The sequence below is a fragment of the Odocoileus virginianus genome, chromosome 4, assembly GCF_023699985.2.
Source record: "Odocoileus virginianus isolate 20LAN1187 ecotype Illinois chromosome 4, Ovbor_1.2, whole genome shotgun sequence".
NCBI classification, from domain to species: Eukaryota; Metazoa; Chordata; class Mammalia; order Artiodactyla; family Cervidae; genus Odocoileus; species Odocoileus virginianus.
This window is the reverse complement of record NC_069677.1, coordinates 71,830,750-71,844,041: the sequence shown is the minus strand read 5'-3', so window position 1 is coordinate 71,844,041 and position 13,292 is coordinate 71,830,750. Positions and strand designations below refer to the sequence as shown.

At 40.5% G+C, this 13,292-nt stretch overlaps 1 long non-coding RNA gene across 1 annotated transcript; it reads left to right on the top strand.

The window, feature by feature from the left end:
- Positions 1–205: 205 nt before the first annotated feature.
- On the top strand, positions 206–7,674 carry LOC110134583 (uncharacterized). Its single transcript, XR_002313122.2, has 3 exons — positions 206–365; positions 5,858–5,960; positions 7,455–7,674. It is a non-coding gene; the product is annotated as an uncharacterized lncRNA (long non-coding RNA).
- The last annotated feature ends 5,618 nt before the right edge of the window (positions 7,675–13,292 follow it).

The following is a 13,292-nucleotide window of genomic DNA, read 5'->3' as shown; positions in this document are numbered from 1 at the left end:
GCAAATGAATAAACAAATTGCATAACATCTGTACAATACTATTCAACAATGAGAAGGAATAAAATATTGGTACAATAACAGATGCATTTCAAAATACTAATGTTGAGTTAAAGACAGGCAAAAAAGAACACATGCTGTATGATTATATTCACATAAATTTTAGAATATGTAAATTAATCTATAATGACATCAAGCACATCAGTGGTTGCCTGGGGACAATAGGAGTAGGTAAAGGGGGTGGAACCCTTTGGGGAAACTTATAGTGGTGATGGATATGTTCATTATTTTTATCATGGTGATTGTTTCACAGGAGTATACATTTATCAAAACTTACCAAATTGTACTTGTTTAAAATGTGCTTCAAGGTAACTCGATAATAAAGCTGCTCGGGGAAAAAAAAAAAGTTATAAAAGTACAAGGGACCAGAAACAGTTTACAGAAACAGTGTATTTTGCTCTTAATTTATGTTATGTAATTTCATGTCATGTGTTTTATGTTATGTTAGGAACTTTTTAAAAAGATATTATTTATAAGAGTGAAGGAATCATGAAAGAAGTTTCCGTGGATGGTGTAAAAAACCAAGTTAGTGCTTCAAAGCTAGTTGGGAGGAAGCCAGGGATTGGAGGAAATAAGACTTAGGCTTCACGCATGAAACCTAAGCTTCCTTGGGTTCATGAGGCAGCAAAAGAAGTCAGGAGGTGGATGGGGTTTGATGGTTGTTCAGAAAGGGAGGAAGATCAACCAAGGAAACCCTGCCATCAACTCTCACAGCCTAAAAAGAGACCCCTTGGTGGACAGTGACAGAGAAAAGCTACTAGGAGTTTACTAATCCAGCTTACCCTAAAATCCCAGGGCTTTAGGAAAACTCCAAGAGAAGCAAAGCTTTATAAATTTTCTGAATGAGTGAGATCAGTACAAATGATCTTGATTGTAATCCCCTCTTGGAAAGAAAAACGTCTGAACTGTGCCTTCTGAATAGGGCTGCTTACAATCTAACACTAGTAGATTGCATGCATATACTCCTATACTAGTATATTGTTGATTTTCAAATGGGCATTAATAAGTAGAAATATATAAATGGCTCAGGGAAGTCTACTCAGTGCTCTGTGCTGACCTAAAGGACATCCAAAATAGAGGGAATAAAAGTATATGTATAGACAATTCACTTTCCTGTACAGTAGAAACTAACACAAATTGTAAGGCAACTGTACTCCAATAAAAATACATTTTTAAAAAGTAGAAATATTAAAAGTAAAAGGCAAAACCAAAAATAAGAGTTATAATATTTTATTCCACATTCCAGATCATCTTATGTACCAGGGAATCACACCTCACTTAGGAGACCACAGAGTTAGATTAAACATTCTAGTCATGTCTGGGCTTCCCTGGTGGCTCAGATGGTGAAGAATCCACCTGCAATGCAAGAGACCTGGGTTCCATCCCTGGGTTGGGAAGATCCCCTGGAGGAGGGCATAGCAACCCACTCCGGTATTCTCGCCTGGAGAATCTGCATGGACAGAGGACCCTGGTGGGCTACAGTCCATGGGGTCACAAAGAGTCAGACACCACTGAATAATTAAGCACACAGTCATGTCTAGTGGACAGGGAATAATCTGATGTGGTGGACTGTGACAATAAGAAAAATATAAATATCTGTGATATCAAAACATTGGAAGAGATTGGCCTAGCCAAAGGAGAATAACTAGTCAAATTTATACACATTTGACAGACTAGTAAGCAACTGTTTAAGGTGATGTTTTCAAAGAATATTCCCAAACATTTAAAAATGTTCATGATGTGGTGTTACATGAGAAAAATCAATGTATAACACTGAGAAAGATTCCAAAGTATATATTTTGTAAATATATATATATCTCACAGAAAAATCTGGAAGAAATTTATTGAGGGGTGGTTAAATTGCAGATAATTTCATATTTCTACTTTATCCTTTTAGTATCTTGCAAATGCTCTACATGAATGCTTTCCACTTTATAACCACAAAAACACAATAATTTTGTAAATAAAGCATTATAAATAAACAACTCCACCAGGCAGTAAAAAGTGGTGACACTAAGGAAGCATCTATAATTCCGATGAGACATTAGGAAGTTTGGAAAGAAGATTTTTAAATAAAAAATCAGAACACTAAAAGTCACGTAAAGGATTCTGGGTTCTCAGTAGTCAGGCTTCAGGGACCTACCAGCACTAGGGGCTATCTGATTACTCCATTTCTCTGCAAACACCCATTCAGCTGATTATGGGCAATGGGCTCTGGTCGAGACCCTGGGGATAGAAAGATGCATCAGATGCAGAAGGCCCTGCCCCGGAAGTGTTTCCCAGTCAGTGCTCTGTGTTCCCATGTTGTGTTATCACAAACACAAAGCAAAAATACTTTTCTTCCTTTACACAAGGTGGTTTTTTGTTTTTCCATAAAACAAGATGATTGAGGGATATTCTGGCCACTGAAACCCAGAAAAGCATGGCAATTAGAGCTTGTAGATAGGCAAATAAAATGAAAATATCAGACAGGCTGAAAGGTTAGGGTCTTCATTCTGAAGGTTGGGAAGGGAAGGGATTTGGATCCACAGAACCTGGAACCCATGAGGCACTGACTTCTTAACCAGATTCCAAAACTCTGTGACTAGGAGATGTCCTATGAAATGCGATCCAGGTTTAGCTCCAGACATAAAAGGAAGCAGTTTCTCTCACACTGAGTAATAAACGGATTGGAACTTATTGGAATTCATCGCCCCCAAGAGGTGGTGCTGGCAGGAAATAAAAATGCCTTCCAAAAGCTTTGGACAAATTTATGAAAGATAGAATCATATATGACCTCTCTTGCTCACTTCCTCTTGCTCTTTCTCACTCAAGCAGACTCCACCCTTAGAAACTGAGTCAGGGTTTGCCCTGAAAGATTCTTCCCAGATGTCCCCTAAGGGCCAGGCAAGGTCAAGGTAGGTCCCCACTCTGTGCTCCTATATCCCCCTGTGTGTAACCAGTCATCACCCTAAAAACACAGTATTATTATTTATTCCCTGTTGATGGGTCTGTGCCCCCACTAGTTGTGAAATCTGCAAAGGTAGCACTGAGTCAGAGCTCAACTGATGTGGGTTGAAAGAGTGTTATATGGACTCTACCCTTTTTTGTTTAAAAAGAAAGTAGCTGTGCCTGACTTTTTTGCGACCCCTTGGACTATAGCCCACCAGGCTCTGCTGTTCATGAATTTCCCAGGCAAGAATGCTGGAGTGGGTTGCCATTTCCTTCTGCAGGGGATCTTCCAGACTCAGGGATCAAACCCACATTCCCAGCATCTCCTGCTTTGTCAGGAAGATTCTTTACCACTGAACTTGGGAAACCCCAAGCACTGCTTTCCCTCAGGGAAAAATCTTGAGAAATGTGTACTGGTTGGAGTGCTGACTTCTTTCAAGTCCTCACTCTCCACTGCCCCATGTATTCCCAGAGCAGAAAATCTGATAGAAAGGTACGTAGGATACCCTCTCAGAGAGACACCACCAAGTGAAATCCTGCAAAAACATCTCATGGAAGAAACTTTAGAAATTCCTGAGGGACTGATGTCTGGCGAACTCTCATCCCACCCCACTTCATCACCTCCCAGACTTGCTCACCAGACAGCTCTGTTGTCCACCATTGTGAGCTTCTGAGCTCTGATTTGCAAGTCAGTTCCCTGGGAATTTCATGATAAAATACATTCAGCTCAGTTATGTCAAGGACACAGTCTCCTGTATCTCCTCTAAAACCTTTTTTAATAACATTAGTCTCCCCATATGTGTGCCAAGATTCTTCAGCTTGAGGCTGGAAGGATTTTAATTTATTTTTCCATTAATGGTTAGGATCCATGCTAAACCTGTAAATATTGTTTCTATAAATTCACTGCAGTGCTAATTTTTAATGCAAATAAATAAACAGACTGAGCAACTCAGAGACAGTTTGCCCCAATGGAGCTTTTGCAAATCGTCTTCATTTGGCTTAGGAGAGAAGAGAGTGGAACACTTTATATTCTGGTAAGTTGCAGTGATCAGCTAGGGTCCAGTTTCTTCATTCGTGGGATTTCTCAAGGATATATGGGAGAAAGGAAAGATAAATCAAAAGTAGAGATCATAATACCATACAGTTGCTAAAGTTGGAAAAGATCTTAGGGATTTTCTACTAAAACTCTCTCTTTTGTTTTATGGGTGAAATATGTGGTCACAGAAAGAGTAAGGCCTGCCTGGGGATATATGGCCCAAGAGTAGCTGTGCAAAGTCCAGAAATGGCAGCCTACTTTAGGTTCCCAAAAACATCAAGGAGTGCTTTTGTTGGCAGAGCCCCTGTGGTTAAGTTTGTGATTATCATTCAGTGCCAGTGACCCACCAGGGTCATCACATGGCACAGATTCTCCTGGTCTGTGCTTATTTGAAATCTTCTACTCTATAGATTACATACGTCTATTTAAACATATTATATGTTTACTCTGATTTGGGGTTCCCAAAATACAGTCACTAAAATTGCTCAAAACCTATAGAGGTAGAATATGAGGCCTTGCCAAGAATCTTAGGAGCCCAGAGCCCAGACTCTGACCAGGACTCAAAGATCCAGAGTGCAATGAGCCCGGGCCTTAAAGTGCTCTAGATATGGGGGTCCTCTGACAAAAGAAGAGAAAAGCACGGAAAAGCCCAAGGTAAAGTTATCAGTCTAGAAATCCTGAAAACTGAAATATTTGGGTTGCCCTTCATTGGCTGGAAGAAACCCATGAGCACAGTCTCCAAAGTGGCATTTCTCAACAGTTCTCAAAATAATAGGTTATGACAGTGGCAGGGGAAAGGCATTATAGAAAGCAGGCTTGAAATATCAGATTGACCATTGCTGGCTAGACTGAGATGTCTAAAGAAGATGGGCTGCAGGTGATGGCTTCTCCACGTGCTCATCCTTCCACCACCCAAAACTGCCTCCTCTGCCCTCTTAGAACCACCCTCTTCTGGAACTGGGGGAGGCGAAGAGGGTACAGTTAGAGAGAACAGGATCCAGTGAGGACCTGAATCTTAAAAGAGATTCATCGGTGTAGAAGTCTACCCCTGCAGTCAGGCAATGATTCCCATCAAGCAAGACTCAAAGAATGCACCGAGCAGGAACGGCCACCACCATGCCCCAGGTCTCTGGGAGTCTAATGACTGTTGGGAGAAGACATGGGCCACAGAGGCTTCATCATCTGGTGTTTGTGGATCTGTCTTGTGATCCTCTGTCACTTTGATGACAGTGATTCCCAAGCATGGCTGAGTGTTCACTGGTCTGGGATTGCAGGCTGCTGAGAGGTGGTAGGAGGGGAAGAAAGATGAGGTGACAGCTGCACAGAGTGGGTCCAGTCTGGGGCCTCTGCCTATCCAATATTCAGGGCTGAAGCAGGTCTTCCTCCCTGGGGCTTAGCTGTGTGATCTTTAGAGAAATATTTATACTCTTCATAGGGGAGAACAAATCTGATTGTATTGATTATCTATTCAAGAGTGCATCCAGATTACAATTCCTCTTTTTCATTGTATTTAATTTGGGGGTGAATTTATTGGTGGTGGGGAAGTCCTTCAGATTTCAAACTGAGAAATAAACTGCCAGTATAAGAGACTCTGAGACTCTTTGTTCTTATTGGTTTGCAGAAAGACCTTGGGAGCAAGAGAAAAGACTACAGCAGGACTGAGCTAGCTATTATACGACCCTCTATTACAGTTTTCTACAGATAGAAAACTCATCTTTCTCAGAGAAGGAACTCAGAAAGGAAATGAAAAAAGAAAAAATCACTGAGTCTAACTTTTGTCACATGGGATGTTGTTATATTTTCTGGATCATACATTGACTTTTACTTTTACAGATGCTTCTATAATTTGAATAAAAGAGAAAAAAAAAAAACCCACAAGCCCTGGGTTTTGGCTCTGGAAAGAAGTACAGGAAGAGACAGACTAGACCATAAGCAGGTAATTAGGAAATATGTGATTTTTAAGTTACTATTGATATTTTGAACTGTGAAAGTATGCAGACCTAAGTATATGGCCCTGTGCTTTATGACTCTTCAGCGGGTAACTGGATATAGGAACCTGGGTCAAGAACTTGGTTTGGGTTAGAGAGGGAAGTTGAACTGCTCTATTTAAGAAAGTAGTCAGAGGATAAGAAAGGATTGATTACAGGCATGGATTTAGCAAAGAATACTGATGGACTGATTCTTGGGCTTCCCTTATAGCTCAATTGGTAAAGAATCCACCTGCAATGCAGGAGACCACCGTTCAATTCCCGGGTCGGGAAGATCCGCTGGAGAAGGGATAGGCTACCCACTCTAGTATTCTTGGGCTTCCCTGGTAGCTCAGGTAGTAAAGAATCTGCCTGAAATGCAGGAGACCTGGGTTCTATCCCTGAGTTGGGAAGACCCATTGGATAAGGGAACAGATACCCACTCCACTGTTCTGGCCTGGAGAACTCTATGGACTATATCCATGGGGTTGCAAAGAGTGGGATACGACTTAGTGACTTTCACTCACTGAGGCACTGAATCCCATGAGGCATGCCCTGTGGGGATCCTCCCTATTCCCCCAACTCTGCGTTTCCTGAAGGCCACAATCCTGTAAATCCTCCCCTCCCCATAAACATACTCCCCAGAGCTCCTCCCCCCATGGAAATCCTGTCCCCACCCCTCAAGTGCCCCCCTTGCTCTGACCTGCAGCCAGGGTATCCAGGCTACTAACCTCCCACCCCAAACACCCACTGCTCCCTTCTCCTCTCCACACCCACCACCGGCCCTGGCAAAACTTCTGCCAATTCCTGGACACCTGGAATCAAGGCTAGGATTGGAAGAGAAGATGAAGCCAAAGGCAGAAGGCAAAGAAAGTTCATAGGCACGCAAGGCACCCAAAGCGGTAAGCATTCCTTTTCTTCCTGCATCAACTACAGGGCTATGAATTCCTGCCCATATGTCCAACCAACCTGTCTCTCCAACATGCTTCTGATGCTTTCATGCAGTACTGTGCTGAGGGAGATAACCCTATTCCCCAAGCCTGAGACACTCATTGATACCTGGTCCTAACTGAAGAGGAAAAAATTGGAAAAAGGCCACTGGGCCAGTATGATTATCTTCTTCCTTCTCAGTTAACCTTGTAGCTGCCAGATTCAAAAGTTTAGCAATTTTTGAAAATAGTGAACCTTTGAGCTATATGTGGAAGACAAATTTTAAATTAGTAAACTGTGATGTATCACATTTTGGTAATTGGTGATAACAGAGGTGACAAAAGTATATTAAGAACATTGTTCCATTTTTCTTAATGGTTGCTTAACAGAGTGTTTTGAGAGTGGGAAAACTCTTTTCCCAGCAGGCTTGTTTTGCCTATGCTTACCGCAGGGTCCGCTAACAATGATATCTACCTTATCTGCATTCCTCAACCTGTTATGATGTATCAGATACTACTACTTTCTTTTTCCAGATGCTAATCCCAATAAAACTATTTCTCCTGGGGTTGTGAGCAGAGAGAATAAATGAACAACTGCAAGTCTGTGGTTTGAGTCAGAAAATGGAAGAGGGGGCTCAAGAGGAAAAAAGATGGCAGTAAGCCAAGGCCTGTGGGGGATTCTGTCTAATTTTCAAGTATAATGCCTACACTCAATTTTAAGCAGTTGCCTATCAGCCCTAACATTACCCACAGATGATCCTTAATTAAAAGTGTCCTGTGCACATAAAATGTGTTAGCGGTAATTTGGGGTAGATTTAAGAAACTAGAAGGTCTTCAACTTGAAGCAAAAATGTGTAGAAAATTAATAATGGTAAAGGAAGCAAGACAAAGAGCTGAATCCAGAATTCAGAAACTAAAATACTAAATCAAAATTTAACTAGGAAAAAGAACAGCTTCCAGATGAACTAATATAAAGAAGAGATACTAGTATAACCACAACTAAATTTTTAAAAAAAGAATTCTCTAAAATTATATAATGGGCTCCAGTTTCAAATTATAAAGAAAAATGGTAAATGAACCTAAATTGATGGCATAAGCACATTAATTATTCCAAGATATTGTAAAACACATCAGTTGGCTTTCCATCCAATGTAGAATAAGCTCTAAAGATAAAAGAACTGCAAAAATATTGTAAACTATATGTATCCAATTATCATATTGTTATTTACATTATGAGTTTTATTATTCTTTGGTTGTTTTATGTGTATTGTGGGAATAAACAAATATTTACTTGAATGAATAAATGAATGCTTATGTTGACATTTTTAAGAACTGGGAGTTTCAGTGTAGGAGAAGGAGTTACAGGCATAAAAATAATGAGGTTAAATAAAACCCCATAATCCTGAATTTGGGGTACAAGTACCAGAATGAAATCATGATGGATTTTATCTTTTGAAAATGTAAATATTTCCTGGCTCAGTCTGCTGAAAAGTACAACAACAATGACCAACCCAGTAGCAGTGAGCACTTCGAGTATCCAGACTATGGTTTCTAAATATTTCTCCAAAAAGGACTCTCCTTGAAGAATGGCTGACTCCAGATCTGGGACAAGAAATGAATAAAGAAACCTCAAAATATCTTATAATACTATAAAGTTAGGAAGCAAATGAGAAATACTAGGATTTTATCAAAAGGAATCAGGATCCAAATTGAAAGTCTCCCACTATCCAAAGCTGGGATAATTTGGCCATTGATAAGGATAAGTTTTGATGGCTTGATATCATATCAAATATGTTTGAATTCATAAGCCCAAATGATGCTAAAGAAAAATAACAACAGCAAAAAAGTAACTTTTGGAAAATTAGAAAATCAGTTCACTCTTCCAAAGATTGGTAAATATAAAGAAAATATCAAGAAATTTTCTTTCTTATAAACAAATCGATGCTTAGGGAAGGTTTTACTTTATAGAAGTTTTCTAGGTTTCAAGGGAAGAAGAAGTGATGGGGTTAGGAAATCAATATTTGGAAACTACAAATGAACTGATGGATCTAGACAATTATTATCAATGTTGATTACATCATGAAGAGTGACACCTGAATGGACATAGCCAGTTTCCTGATAAAAGTACAGAACTCCTCCAATGGAGTGGTCTTCTAAAAAAAAAAGAAAGAAAGAAAAAGTTGAATCTAATCAAGCCTAGATCTAACTGGCAATTTAGAGGAACAGAGGAACTCATTAAGTGACGCCATGGGATCCAATTAGTAAAATCCAGACAGTAGAAAACCCTTTAGGACAGACAATTCAGTTTCTTCAACAACTAAATTAAAAGAAAAAGTGAAAATAGGAACATTTAGGTTAAAAGAGACTTATGATAGATATCAGTAATTGCAATGTGTGGACCTCGTTTATATCTGGGTTGAAGCAAACTATAAAATGTAAAAAGAATGAAACAGTTGAGAAAATGTGAGTGTTGATTGGCTATTTAATGATATCACAGGATTTTCCTTCTGTAATAATGAATGGTATTCTGGTTATGGTGAGGAATTCTTAAAAAAAAAATCCCTAAATTTTAGAGATACATACATATTTATATGGGCTTCCCAGGTGGGGCTAGTGGTAAAGAACCTACCTGTCAGTGCAGGAGACTCAGCAGACTCTAGTTCAATCCCTGGGTCAGGAAGATCCCCTGAAGGAGGGCAGGGCAGCACACTCCAGTATTCCTGCCTGGAGAATCCCATGGACAGAGGAGTCTGGCGGGCTACAGTCCATAGCATAACCAACAGTTGGACGCAACTAAAGTGACTTAGCACACACACATGCACATGATTATGTATGAATCGACATACTGGCTGAAATTTACTTCAAGAAATGGGGATGGTGGAGAGGGCAAGGTCAGTGAGTAGGAATATAAAGGAAACAAGATTGGCTGTGAGCTTACTAATATTGAAGCTGGGTGATGGACACCTAGGGCTTTGTTACATTATTCTCTCTCCTTTTGTATGTTCATTTTTTCCCTTAATAAAAATGTTTTAATTTTAAAAAAGAGGAAAGAGAAGAGGATGTTGGCATAAGAGAAATACTGAAATCATTGAAAAAGTCATCAAAGGGAGTTTTCCTGTTGGCTCAGTGGTGAAAGAATCCACTTGCCAATTCAAGAGACACAGGTTTGATCCCTGATCTGGGAAGGTCCCACATGCCATGGAGCAGCTAAGCCTCTGTGCTGCAGCTATTGAGCCTGTGCTCTGGAGCCTGGAAACGACAACTCCTGAGACCACATGCCACAACTCCTGAAACCTGTGTGCCCTACAGTCTGTGCGTGGCAACAAGAGAAGCCACTGCAATAAGAAGCCTGCACTCCACAGCTAGAGAGTAACCTCCACTCACTGCAACTAGAGAAAAGCCTGTGCAGCAACGAAGACCCAGCACAGCCAAGAAAAAAGAAAAATCTTTTTAAAAAGTCATCAATGGGATCATCCCAGAAAGCTGTAGAACTTGAAACTTTGAAGCAGGGAGAATTCTCCATAAAGAGAGAATCTCTTCATTTTTATTATCATCCCACATGGGTTGTATTGTGACTACAATCTCAGACATCTTCTCCTTTCATGCTGCTGCTGCTGCTGCTAAGTCACTTCAGTCGTGTCCGACTCTGTGTGATCCCACAGACGGCAGCCCACCAGGCTCCCCCGTCCCTGGGATTCTCCAGGCAAGAACACTGGAGTGGGTTGCCATTTCCTTCTCCAATGTGTGAAAGTGAAAGTGAAATTGCTCAGTTGTGTCCGACTCTTAGCGACCCCATGGACCGCAGCCTACCAGGCTCCTCCATCCATGGGATTTTCCAGGCAAGAGTACTGGAGTGGGGTGCCATTGCCTACTCCATCTCCTTTCATAAGTATATTTATTTTCCCATGTAGAGAGCAGTCCTCTCAGTCCTCCAGAGCTGGCCAATCTGAAACCAGTGCCATGAGGAGGAGTTTAATTCTGTAACTTACAAAGAGTTGGCCACTAATTAGCAAAATTGGGGGAGGTCACTAGTGGACCATGGGTCATTAATTAGAACCCCAGGAGTTGAGGGTCTTGCTTGTTTGGATACTGGACCATTTAACTTTTTCAGTGCCTTTGATCAAAGTATGTACCATGATTCTATGTAAACCCATACCCAGCTCTATCTATCTCACACTGACATTACCTGCCTGCCCCTGGGACCCTGGGAAACCCTGGCCCAAACCCTAAATTCTAAAAGAATTCTGCCTCAAAGATTTAGAGATTTTCCTTATTCTATAGCACTTAAAAACACTATCATAAAGCCATTTGGATGCTGCTAGTGTACAGTTCAGTCAAATTCAGTACCCACCCTTTCTTTCACCCATTCTGCCTCTACCTTTAAACCTTGAAGCCCAGAGACTTCTAGTAATATGAATTTATTGACAAAAAATGTCTTCCTATAGCTCAACAAAATCTCCATTTTCTCCTGTTTTCTGGACAAAAACACATTCGGATGCTTAAAAATCATTGAGTGGATTTGATCTGGTGAGAAAAGTCAAGTCAAAGTAGCCTATCTCATTTAGATAAAATAATTGCAGTAGAATGAGTAACTTCATGTTTGCCCTCCTTGATGAACTTTAAGATGAAACTAGAATTAGTTTAGGAATATCACAATAGGATCATTCTATTAGGAAACCCTGCCTCTGAGAAGAAAATGATTGACATGCTTTCAAATCGCCTTAGAGGACTATGATTTGGAACAGGAAAACAATCTGGGGGTTGTACAATGAATTAGGCCTAGAATAAGCTTCCAAGAGTTTGAAGACTGATTCTGCCAGTTTCCTGCCTTGGGCATGTCATTTCACCTCTCTGAGCCTCGGTTTCTCAGATTTCTCTATGAAGTGGGAATATTGTTTTTTCTACTTTATAGGGCTATTGGAGAATTAAATAAGATCATGAATGTGAGGGAGTGCCTGGAAAATAGCAGATGTTCAATTATTGCTTCCGCTTTGTTACATGAAAGTCAGCTGAGACCATATCTGAGCCAAAAAAGGAACCTGGTTTGTGCTTTCAGAATTCACAGATACAGGTTAGAGAAAACTGAGTAGACCCAGCAAAGAGGAGACAATAACTCTGAAAAGAAACTGTCTTCCTGAGTCAGGGGAAAGGATTATTTGCCATTTGGAATAAGATGAAGGCAATGCTGAACTGGAGATTGCTATAGACTATTGGGGATCGTTGTTGTTCAGTCACTGTCATGCCCAGCTCCAGTCTCCTCTGTCCTCCACTATCTACTGGAGTTTGCTTAAATTCATTTTCACTGAGTCGGTGATGCCATCCATCCATCTCATCCTCTGCCACCCCCTTCTCCTCCTGCCCTCAATCTTTCCCAGCATCAGGGTCTTTTCCGATGAGTCTTCTTAACACCTTTTCTCAGCATGAGGTGGCCAAAGTATTGGAACTTCAGCTTCAGCAACAGTCCTTCCAATAAATATTCAGGTTGATTCCCTTTAGGATTGACTGGTTTGATCTCCTTGTAGTCTAAGGGACTCTGAAGAGTCTTCTCCAACAATATTATTTCCCCTGCCAAAAAAAAAGATATATTGAACACTTAATGCCCAGTGTGATGGTATTGGGGGGAGGTTCTTTGGGAGGTAAATAGATCATGAGGGTGAAGCCCCCATGACGGAATTAGTACCCTCTCAAGAAGAGACAGAGAGAGTGTCTCCCTCTTCTTTATGTGAAAATATAGCAAGAAGGTGTCCATTTACAAACAAAGAGAATCCTCACGAGGAACTTAATCATTCAGAACCTTGATCTTGTACTTATCAGCCTCTAGAATTGTGAGAAATAAATTTCTGCTAGTTAAGCCACCCATTTTGTTATAGCAGCTCAAGTGAACTAAGCTAAACACATTTCTGGCAAGTTTCTGAGTTTCTCAAGAGGTCTTGCTCCTAAATTGGATGATTTATAGGAAATTTCAGGCTGCATCCAAAACGTATATACCTACTTGGAATTTTTGCCATAATCAATGTATTGGAACCAATAAGACCATGTTATCTACAGATTTACATGAAGGTCTTTGGCAAATAGCCATGGGGAAAATATCTAGACAGCAACATTTATAACACCAATTGGAGTGTTAGATTTTAATGAGTTCAATTTGGACCAAGGTCTATGTTTATGACTTTACAAAGGTTGATCAATGGAATACACAAGGGGCTAAGAATTTCCACCATGGCCTGTGTTCATAAAATTGCTCTATTTGTTAACAGTGTAGAGGTATGCCTGGGTCATCTCAAATTGTAACTCAGAGCAGAGTCCAAGTTAATCTTGTGTGAAACTCGGTCAATACCAGGCTACTTCCCAGGACCCAAAGGTGGTAAAAGG